Source organism: Chenopodium quinoa, unplaced genomic scaffold (genome assembly GCF_001683475.1).
Source record: "Chenopodium quinoa cultivar QQ74 unplaced genomic scaffold, ASM168347v1, whole genome shotgun sequence".
Taxonomy (NCBI): domain Eukaryota; kingdom Viridiplantae; phylum Streptophyta; class Magnoliopsida; order Caryophyllales; family Amaranthaceae; genus Chenopodium; species Chenopodium quinoa.
In genome coordinates this window covers 137,956-150,237 of record NW_018742433.1, presented here as the reverse complement: position 1 = coordinate 150,237, position 12,282 = coordinate 137,956, and the positions used below count along the sequence as shown (strand labels likewise).

General features: G+C 38.7%; 1 long non-coding RNA gene across 1 annotated transcript; it reads left to right on the top strand.

Annotated features, from left to right (window-relative positions):
- The first annotated feature begins 8,446 nt into the window (after positions 1–8,446).
- LOC110715041 lies at positions 8,447–11,749 on the top strand. Its single transcript, XR_002510197.1, has 4 exons — positions 8,447–8,868; positions 10,640–10,793; positions 10,927–11,054; positions 11,410–11,749. It is a non-coding gene; the product is annotated as an uncharacterized LOC110715041 (long non-coding RNA).
- The last annotated feature ends 533 nt before the right edge of the window (positions 11,750–12,282 follow it).

Here is a 12,282-nt window from a genome sequence, read left to right as displayed (position 1 = left end):
TAGTTTGGAGCAAATTGAATCTTTGTTTGTGTGCCTTTGAGATCGCAGGAAATACTTTTCACAATAAGAATCGAGTAGAGGCCAATACAGGCGAATGTGACTCCATGACTTACTTCGTACCATCATCCCCAATCCTCCTTTCATAGTTCCGAACCATATGGAGTTAGTAATCTCATGGATTATGAAGGGGGTGTAACCTTCACAAGTCAATCGTTGTTGCCTATCGTTGTCCCTTTATCGTGGTTGCCTTAAATGATCCGTGAACGGTTTACAAGTTCCTTAAAAAACTTGTTGGCGGCTCCCTACTTTTCTTTTTCCCTAATCGTTGTCCCTAATCATATATGTCAAATCCCGCTTCCTAAGAGAGCCAAGCATATTCACCACATGCTTAATTAGGCGCGCTTCGAATGACGCCTGCAATTTGGCGACTCTGATAGGGAGGTTTCTTGGTTATTTATCGATTTGAGTGATCGATATTTAATTGAGATGAGTGGATGAGACTTGCAAGATTCTTGAATCGTATTCCTGTGATTTTTGGCACATTTTGCATATGCATTGACGTTTTAACATTGTATTTAGATTCGCCTCGTAGGAAAAATCGAATAACCTGATCGCGATCGAAAAAATAAAGCACTGTTGCATTTTTATTTATGTCGCACAATGGAAAAATTGTCGTGCCACTTCACAAATTAAAGTACCGTGGCGCAGCTTTTTGTACCGTGGCACGACAGTCTTAAAAACGCTCCAGTGGTTTTTCTTTTTCTCGTTATTAGCTTCCTTCGTTTTTTTTGAAAACCATATGTGTTCTGCATACTTTTATCCCCGAGGGATTTAAGCTTTATCAACCTGAAAACGTTCATAACAATAAGGGTTCATCCGAGTTATTAAATCCACCCAAACCATGGAGTCAAGTTCGATTTCATCACGAACTTGCGGAGCCGCCTGTTGGGATACACCCTCAAGGGAGGCTGCCTTGCTAACGCGTCCAAACTCTTAACCATGGTACCCTTTTGACACCCAAATAAGCTTGACCATAGTCGAAGATAGAACTTCACCTTAGGTTACGAACTTCATTGAATCATTGTGACTACGTGCCCTACGTGTGCATCTTTGATTGTTTAATCCTAACCTTAATAATCGTTCTTTGCCTATGGTGTTGGTTGATTTTGTTTAATTTACGACTAATGAATGCCAATGGACCGTACTCACTTAGTAATTAGCGCAAACTCTAAAATTGAAAAAAAAATGGAAAAATGCACAAAACAGAGCCTGAAATTGCTTAACGTGTCACGGAAAAGTTGCCGTGTCACAGCAGTCTATACCGCACCACGGTATAGTCTGCCTTGCCACAATAGTTGTACCATGGCGCGGTACCCAGGGAATAGTCCAGTCAGCTCATATTTTAGTCTTCCGTGCTATTTTGGTCCTCGCGTCAGTCGTTTTGTTATTGTTTACATGTCTAGCCATGCGATCACACCACGAGTCATATAACATCACCTAATCACTCACGAGTCAATTACAATCCACACACTTTATTTTTCGACTCGAGTTGTGAACCATGTCGTTTATGATCGTATACTAGGTTCATGCATGCGTCCCTTTTTTCCGTCATAATAAAAATGAGTTGAGTTTTTCTCACCTATTTTCAAATGTCTATCTATCCCCCTTTCTTTCCTATTTTAGCGGTGAGTCAAACCATGAAGTGAATTTGTTTTATTTCACAGTACTTGGTCAAGGAGCAGGGGTAGATTGGTATGATTCGAGTCACTACCACAACAACCTCTTAGACCTAAGAGGCGTCCAAAGAAAGTTCCGTCATCTCCACATTATTTATCACCTTCAAACTACTTTAAGTCTGTTCCAATGGCCACTAAAGAAGATATTGAGAACATTAACAAGTCCATCGAGGCACTTTCTGCTATGATGCAAATCCTTACCACCAAGGTTATTACCATAGAACAAAACATCGTCACTCATGCTACAGTGATCAAAAGGTTAAAAGAAAAGGTGAGCCAAATTTCTGAAGATGTCATCTACGTGGAACAACCTTCCAGTGCTTTGGTTGTAAAGGACAGGATCCCTGAAAAGTTCCCCACTGTACACATGCCAAAATTCAAACCTACTGACAACCCAAGACTCCATTTGGAAGCTTTTTCACTACAACCATGGCTCTTCGGGGATTGGATGTAACACTCTTCCTTACGGTGTTCCCTCTCTCCTTGGAGCATGCTTGCCTATAATGGTTTTGTTCTCTGGATCCCAAGTATACTTGGGAAGATGTCACTGAGAGTTTTATGAATCGTTACAAGTGTAACATTCAAGCAAAAACTTATCTAAAGGGTATTAACATCGAGGATGAGTTGATGAAAACTGGTTGCGGTAACGATAATAACAACAACACTTGGAAAAACAAGAAGAACGACATTCCTTCTTCTTCGTCTTCCAAGCCTAGAAACACTACCAACAATATAATATAGGCCAGTGCGATCTCAATGAAGTACCAGCCCTTACCACTCCTCTTTCAAGGAAAAGGAGAACTTACACTCCTTTGGGAATGACTTATGATGCTACCTTTGATTGTCTTTATAACTAAGGTCTAATTACACCCATTAGACCAAAGGAGCCCTAAGTGGAATCCCAATGCTCACTGCAAGTTTCATCAAGGAAGAGGCCACACTACCGAACAATGTTGGCATTTGAAGGCCGTTATTCAAGATCTAGTAGATGCAAATAAACTTCCTGTCTCTCCAGGCGGCAAGAAGTGATGAAGACAAGGAACGAGATGAAGCCTCAGCACAAGATTTCATGATTTGTTTTTTCATTTATATCCCCTTCCCCCTATTCAAGTCTAGCGTAGTATCTTTCTGAGTTTGAGCGTTTTGTTAGTTTGTTCACCTTTTCTTCCATTAATAAAATGAGCATATTTCCTTTACATCTCAATCATGTCATTTTTGCATTAAAAAAAAAATCAATTGCTGAACCAAACACAAGGTACACCAATGATTTGAGGCACCCTTTGCAACCCATTATTCCCTTTTTTACCATTCAAACACATATCCCATTTTTTCATTAACCACTTTGAGCCTCGTCTAACGTTTGGCCTCATTTATTCAACCCACATTCACCTAACCTTGGGATGGGAAGGGGTGTAATTGGTGTAATTTTCAAAAGCAAGTTCAAAGAAAAAAAAATAAATAAATAAAAAAGAGAAAAAATAAAACAATGTCTAAGGGAAAGTGTTCCAATGTCTTTAATATGAACACGTCTCGTATTGCGTCTCTCATCGAGTGCTTGGTACCGTGCCTGAGAAACATGAATACTAAGCGAGTGATGGACCGCATGATCCGAGATTGCCCACATTGATTCAAAAGAATAAAAAGAACAAAAGTTCATAGCAAAAAAAAAAGTGAAAAATAAAACTTGCAAATTCCAAATTTCAAAAAACTCAATTACACATCTTGGGGGGCTTATCTCGGGTCTTGAGCCTTTTACCCTTTTCTTCTTTACACCATCGGCCTTAACTACATTACAACCATTGAAAGACCTCTTTGAGGTGTACATACACTTGTGCAAAGTTCGGCTAGAGCTACGTTCGGCCTGATTCCTAATGGATACGTAGGCAACCTCACATTGATGTGCGACCACATTCATTCATATATGATCAAGTCAAAACATTTCCAATGCTCATCCCTATATCCATCTAGAGCTAGACTTAGGGGCTTGAAACCACATCACTTAGTTTACCTAGCCTAAAGAGTCATCATCTTTGACTCTTCTCACATGTATTTCCGTCACCATAGCCTTTGTAGTCAGCCTTAGTATCACTTTCACACACTTCATTCACATATTCATGGCCATATCCTCCTTCCCTTAGGAACCCCTTATAATGAAATCTAGTTCCACACCATGCATGCTTCACGATAATATTCATCTAACGCCATTGATCATCGTCCAAAAACATCAATGAATACTTCCTTAGCTTCCTGACCTAAGTAATATTCACTATTGCATACATTACATATTATGCTTAGCTCCCTGAGCTAAGCAACATTCATCAAGCTAAGAGTCATTGTTACACTTGCTTAGCTCCCTGACCTAAGCAATACTTAACAATCACCATTGTATACATGCTTAGCTTCCAGACTTAAGCAACGTTCATCAAGGTTGTTTTTCATACACTATATGATGCTTAGCTTCCTGACCTAAGCAACATAAATAGACAACAAACTACTGTGCTTAGCTTCATGACCTAAGTGCATTCATTGATCATGTCACATGATGTAATTGTCCTTAGCCTCCTGGCCTACGAACATTCATCGTGCATACATTATTTTCAAATTTGACATGAAGAAAATCCATGCCATCTTGCTTTGCTCAACGAGGAAGTTCAAAACTTCTTCCTTTTTTCATGTCTTTTCTTTAGGGCAAGTTCAAAAAAAAATTCAAAATTTTCTCGGCGTGGAAGTACAAAACTTCTTTTATTTTCCATCTTTTTTCTTTTGGGGAAGTTCAAAAACATTTTCAAAATTTTTATTGAGGGAAGTTTGAAAAGTCTTATTTCATTTTTCACGTCTTTCTTTCTTGGGAGAAAGTCAGTACCCTCCACTCATGACAAAAAATGACGGAAATTTTTGCATTTTCAGTTGTTTGTGTCTGCGCACACACTCAAACCATACATATACACACAGTCACAAGTCATACACATGTCATGTCGTGTCAAGTCAGTTGGTCAAGTCAATCACTGTTTATACGAGTCCTTTGGCAAATTCTATTTTGCAAGTCTTAGGTACAGTCGAATAATCATCATCAGACATTTATTAAAGACCTAGTGATCATCTCCCAAGGCGGGGACGATTCACGTTGCAAGTTTCTCGAGGCGTAGAGACTTGTAATTATCAGACAAGTTTTCCCGAGGCGTGGAAAATTGTCGATCGTTGCACACTTCTCAAGGCGTAGAAGTCGGCAATTGTGTCCCAAGACGTGGACGATTCACAATGCAAGTTTCTCGAGGCATAGAGACTTGTAATTTTTATTATCAGACAAGTTTTCCCCGAGGCGTGGAAAATTTTCAATCGTTGCACACCTCTCGAGGCATAGAAGTCGGCGATTTCGTCCCAAGGCGTGGACATTTAGTGTTATTCCCGCAGTATGGAATTTCACTTGTAAGTTACTCGATGCGTAGGAATCTACGACATGTTGCCCGAGGCGTGGAAACTTGTCACCTTTCACTTGTGAGTTGCTCGAGGCATAGGAGCTAACGATAGGGTTCCCGAGGCGTGGAAACTATCTCATATTAGTCTTCCCAATGCGTGAAAAATCATCATTCAGTAGATTGCTCGAGGCGTAGGAGTCTACGACCACTAGTAGAAAAATTGTCTTTTACCACCCCACATTTGTTGCGGTTAATATAAAAATCATAGCAATATTTTAGTAATTTTACATCAATAAAACAAACAAAAGGCTACGGTTAATCTAAAATCCGTAGCGTTAAATCAAAACGCTACGGTTTTTATAAGCGTAACATTTATAAACTACCCCGCCCAAATTATAAAAGAAGAAACGGATTTTTCACCGTATACCATTGAGTTATTTCGTAATTCACTGTATACCACACAAAATTTTCTAATACACCAAATACCATTGAGTTTTTGGTAAATGTCACAACATGCCTTTAATGACTAACGGACATTAACACCGTCAGTCATTAAGGCTAATAATGCCACGTGGCAGCTCGTGATTGGTTTCTTTCTAAATTATTTAATTAATTGTCAAATAAAAAAAAAACCAAAAAATAATAAAAAATAATTAAAAAAAAACATGCTGCCACCAGCCCACCACCAGCCAGCCCATTCCGGCCACCTAACCGCCAAACCCCCTTGCCGCCGAGGCCAGATTCGGCAGGCGCGCCGGCGGCCTCCCACCCCTTCTCTCCCCTTTTCGATTCTGGCCACACCACAGCCACCCCAGTCGCAGCCAAACAAACTCTATTTCAATCAAAAAAAATACACATCAACCAAAACCGCAACCCCAATTTCGCAACGATTTTCAAGCAATTACATTTCATTAATGTCTTCAATTCGTGAATTGATTAATCAAATAAATTGTAATTGGGTTTAATCTGAAGAATAAGAGTTGTCCTTTGAAGATTGAGAAAGAAGGTGACAAGGGTTAAATCGGTCACTACAATCTAACTCTCAATCAAACAATACTTATACGAACACCCTATAACCAAGTACAATGGCAAATAAAGGTTCGGTCCACGAGGAACGAGAGTAATTGCTAATCAATCTTAAACCTAAGCTAGTTCGAAATCAATGGAAAATGGTGTTCTAAAATACTACTAATAAGATGGAATAAATCAATAAACTAAGACACTAGGGAGAACGGGAATCCGCCTAACCATTGGTAACTAAGAAACAAGGAATCACAAAGACAAACGGGATATGCAAAGACTATAAGTCTGATCAATATCATGTGATAGGAAGACAACGGGCAATACTAAGCTTGGATTTCTCATGCACTTAACATTACTCGATACATAATCAAACCACATTCAATAATGAAATACTCAATTCACAATCTCTTGTTCAAATCAAGAATGTCATGCAATCAAATTCAAGATTCTAGGTTAGCTACTCCTATTATAATGAATTAACATGCAATCGCATATAATCAATTTAATCACAATCCGTTTATCAAAATCAACCCTCAATTACATAGATTACCTAGGCCGGGTTTCATCCCGAAACCCTAGCTAGGAGACTACTCACACATATTCATAATCAAAGCAATAATGAATTCCAAAAGCATAATAGATATAAACATGAATTCTGATTAAGGAATAATAAAGCTTGATTAATAAACAAGAATGAATAATACCAATTGTATTGATGCGAATCAATGGAAAAGTTCAGAACTTTGATATCCGTCGTCAATGAATAATACAAAGAATCTCCGCAAATCTTGCTTCAAATCAATCCAAGAAAACTAAAATCCCTAGAAATATCTCTAAGAAAACTAATGAATCTCTAATACTAAGAACGTTCTCCAATAACTCTCTACAAAGGCTCTCAAAACTATCTCTAAAACTGTCTCCAAATCTCTCTTAAAGTCGGGCCTTATATACGTCTTCTAATTCGGAGAAGTCAAGCGCGCAGTTAACCCTGGATCAGCACGGCCGTGCTGAATTTGGCACGGCCGTGCTAGCTTGTCAGTAGGTAAACCGGATTTCTTCTTCAATTTGGCACGGCCGTGCTATATATGGCACGGCCGTGCAGCTTCCTGGCACGGCCGTGCTAAAAATGACACGGCCGTGCTGAATATGCTCTAGCACGGGGCTCATACTGAAGCTGACACGGGCACGGGCAACATCTGGCACGGCCGTGCTAATGGCCTGCACGGCCGTGCGGGTGCGTGGATACTGACACGGCCGTGCTATTGGCTTGCACGGCCGTGCTGCCTTGCCTGGGGTTGCTTGCTTATAGGTCAGCACGGGTGTGCCTATGGTAACACGGTCGTGCTGCCTGTGCTATGTAATCAATGCACGGCACTTGAACTTCCTTAACTCCTCGGACTCCGGTCAAGGCTAGCTCGGTTACGCATCAAGGGCTCGGGATCCGATTAAACTCGGTTGATATTACCTGAAAACACATCAAAAACAAACCGAAAACCCGTGAAGCACGTAATATGGGGAACGTAAGCATAACAAGGTAATAATCGGCCAAAGCGGCCCCAAATACATCCAAAATCATCCTAAAATATGCTCTAAAGCGCGCCCTAAAGTGCGCTTGTCAGAAGGGTTTGGTGTTTTCCGGGGGAGGTGGTTTTAAGGGGTTTTCGAGTGGAGGAAGAGATTTCAAGGGAGGGAGTGGTCGTCGAAAAACGGGAAAAGGAGATAAGGAAGGAGGTTGGGGGTCCCCAAACCGGCGCCTAGGGAGGGAATTAGCGGCGCAGGGCGGTGATTTTTGGGGTTTGGCTAGTGGCCGGAATTGGGAGGGTTTTTATTGGTGGTTGCATCGGGGTTTCGGGGAGGGGGGATGGTGGATTAGATGGTAGTGGCTGGAGCAGCAACTCTAGTAGAGGGGGAGGTCCGCGGTGGTTCGACAAGGGAGGTGGTTGGGCTGGGCGGCTTGCCGGAACTCTTAGGGTGGTTGGGGTTTTGGCTGGGTGGCATAGTTGGTGGTGTTTTATTTTTATTTTTTTAAAGTTAGTTAATTAAATAAATAATATTAATAATCACCAATTACAAGCTGCCAAAAACTCAGTGACTAAATACCACATGGCATAATTAACGTAAATGACTAATACCGTTAATGGTAATGGCATGTTGTGACATTTACCAAAAACTCAGTGTTATTTGGTGTATTAAAAATTTTTGTCTAGTATATGGTGAATTACGAAATAACTCAATGTTATACGGTGAAAAATCCGAATAAGAAAACCCTTGTTTTAATTTTGAAGACCAGCCCCCCCTCAATTCACTCTCCTCCTTTCTCAACTCATTCCCGTTCAATACTCACCAACCCACGCCGCCGCCGCAGATTCAACTCACTCACATCGCCGCCGGTCTGGGTTGCCGCCGATTCGGGTTGCCGGGATTCTGCCTTGCTTTCTCTTCCGTGGTCCCTCTTTCATCTCAAACCCCTACTCCGATTTTCTCTTTCATCTCAAACCCCTTTATAATCTCCTTTTCTCTCCTCTCCATCCTCACAGATCTGTCGCTCTAAAACTTCTGGTTCGAGACTCCGTCGCCGTCGCCATGACACCAATTGCTGAAGGTGATTTGCTGCATTTTCGTCCCTCAATCATCTTCTTCTCGCATTTGCTTCTGAAGGTGTTAGCTCTTCATGCTCGTTAAAATCAACCAAGGTAAATCTCTATTGTTTTCGTCATTCGGATTCTTTTCCCCAGATTTTTCAATACAACACTACAAATTTAGCTCTACTTCATTCTCATACTCAAATTTCTCTCTCCTAAATTAGTTGAATTTATTAATCTTTAACTGCTGCCTGCTTATTTAAGTATGAGTTTCTCTTTAATTCGCTTTGATATCTTCTGATTAAGGTTTTTTTTTTTTTCCTGTAATTTGAGATTAAGGGTTTTTAATTGTGGAGAAAATTTGGATAATTCGTGAATTCTTGACTAATTTTCTGTTAGCTTTGTGTGTAACGATTGAGCATAGAATTGTTAATATATGACTTTGTGATAGTTCTTAATTAGGTAAAAATGGTGTTGTTTTTCTTTGAGGGTTATTTAATTTGCTAATTAGTTTGGATTTAAGCTGTTTCTACAAGTTAGATTCAAGTTAAGAGAGAAGATTCAAGTTTAGATTAAAGCTGTTTTTCAGATTTGCAAGGTTATTATTGCTGATTATAATTTTGTTTATTTAAGTTGCTTTTTGGGCCTGATCTTGTACCCTTTTATTTATTTTAATAAATTTAAAAATCAAACCTAGTTAAAGCCCTGATAATCAATTGTAACAAACATTTTATTTTTTTCCTACCTGGCTTAATAATATTAAGTTAAAGCCCTGATAATCAATTGTAACTACTCTGTGTTGGAGTTATAAAATAACTGATCTTTGCTAATTATCGAGTACTTGGTTATGTTGAATTTTCAAACATAATATTGCCCAATTGATATTTTGTCTCAATGTTTTGTGAAAGGACCTATAAGAAGTTGTTTCATTATCCACTGTTTTTGCTCAATTGAATTCCATGCTCTTCTTTTCTTCTCCACTTCTCTGTCCAAGATAGGTATTAATTGGTTTTATTTTATTTTTGGTTATTCTGAATACTTTCGTTATTGCCTCCATTGTTAATATTGTGGTTGTTGTTGATATTGTTGTTGGTGCTATTAATATTGTTTTCGATGCTAGCTAGCTATTAAAGTTGCTGTCAGTGTTGTTTCTTTGATGCTATTAATTTTGCTATTGGTGTTGTTTCTTTATTGTTGCTAGTGTGTGGTTATTGTGGGCAAAATTTCAAGTTTATGATTGTATAGTAGTTGTATACTATCAATAGATGATGTCTGATCTTGTGTTGTTTATACATTTTGATCAATCTAACTGATCTGTATAAAATGATGAGACTAATAATCCTTCACAAGTTTGCCAAATTCTATCAAAGCATGTTATTTAGCATTTGGGCGGCATTCTTTATGCTCTGATATAACCTACTCCTCTCCTTTATCTTTCTTTTAAATCATTTATTTATCAGTTTATGATAGTAAGACATCTTAATGGAAGGTATCAATAGCCTTTTTGTGGTTTGATCATACTGTATTCATCTTCTCTAATAGAAATAAATATATCAGCTCTCTACTTTGTCCAATCTTATTTATCTGACTTTTATGAACATGGTGCCTTAATATTGTGGGGTTTGTTTAGTGGGGAAGGGGTTGATTGGATTTGAATGAATTTTGGTGGCTGTAGTTTTTGGATGAATTCAGAATGTCTCCTACTCCCCTGCGTTTAATCATTCTCTCATTTTGATTCTTGGTGTTTGGGGGTAATTTTCTTACTTAGGTCTAGACTTGGTCACTGTTTGCTTGTTGTAGGGTATTTTTTTTAATGATATTTGTTATTCTTATCATTTGAATAAATTTTGTGTCCCTGATGCATTGCTTAATGGTTGCTTAGAATCGCATCTTAGCTGAAGTGGAGTATCAAATTGAGAAGATACTTGCTCTGGTGTTTGAGAAATACAATCCTTGGATGAATCATTGCCTTTCTGGAATGACATAAGTCTTCAGGCCTTCAAGTGGGCATGTAGGCCTTCAATAGGTTGTGTATGGTATGGCATTTTCATGATCAAAACAAGTTAAGCATCAAAAGTTATAATTAATTAATTGAGTTGAAACAACTTTTTAAGCCATTAAGACTTGAATGTCAATTCTTGTTGTTTAATAATTTACTTCTCTTTGCAGGATCGGAAGAGCACTTCATCTCTAAGCTTCTAGGCTCAAGTCTCATGTCTCTCTGGGTTTCCAACTCAAGGTAGCCTAGTTGTCTTTGTAAGCTACGTTGATAGATCAGATGGGGTATGCTAATTCAAGTAAGTTGTTCAACACCGTCTGTCATCAGCTTGTTGTTCGATTGTTTTAGTAAGAAACTATTATTGCTGCTTAATGGAAGGAGATTTTGAGTGATGGAGTGAATGTGTTTGGAACAGAAGAATCGTTGATATTATACTACGTACATGGTTTAGTCATATTCTGGAAATTAGGGAATTTGTCTGAGCCAAATAGGAGAATTTTCTGAGGTTGGCTTGTGTTCATGTCTATGTTAGCTGTCGGAAGAAAAATCTAATAATCTGAACACTAAAGCTATATTTTTGTCTTAAGGCTAAATTCACTAGTGTCAATGAAGTTTTATATTATGTGAGTTTTCTCTAAAGCATCATATTACAGGTTATATTGCACTTGATGCATCATGACATCGATGCTGCTTCTGTCTTTGCTGCTGCTGCTACTTCTGTGCTGCTGCTGATCTGCCTCTGTGGTGCCCTAAGTCGGTTTTGAACGGCCAGTGCCTATTTGCCTTTTTCTACTCGTGAGGTGATCGAGCATGCTTGTGTTCGTACTCAATCAAACTGTGCAAAGTCCATATGCTGCTGTCCAAAGTTGATGTTGTTGATGTTTTCGTTTGCTGAATAGGCTGCTAGCCTTATTTGTAAAGTTTTGTTATTTGTAAAAAGTTTACATTGTAAAACTAAGATAAATTCTATGAATTTTATTCTTTTATTATGTATATGTTATACAATCATCACTATTTAAGCTTTAAAAATGCAAAAAAATAAAATAAAAATAATACGGAGTATATTTTTTTTGAGCCACTTAATGCTACGGTTCAGACAAAAAACCGTAGCAAAAAATAGCAAAAGACTACAGTTTTTTTTTTAAAAAAAACCATAGCAAAAAATGCAAAAACGCTTTCAAAAAACTTAAAGTTGCTACGGTTTTGTACCGTAGCAAATAGTTTTCCTTGTTCGCTACGCCACTAGTTCTACGGTTCAAATTCGTAGCAAATGCCCCTAAAATAACCGTAGCAAATGCCACTTTTTCTACTAGTGGACATGTTTCTCGAGGCGTGGAAGCTATTCGCGTTATATCTAGTGGATCGTTCGAGGCGTAGTGGTTCGCAATAGAATTCCCGATGCGTGGAAAATTATCATCCGGTGGATTCCTCGAGGCGTAGAAAACTACCAAAACATATTTGTGCCATGTATTGATGTCAGATGCGCATTCTATCCCTTTACTCTTTTATCTGTGGAACTAACGCTC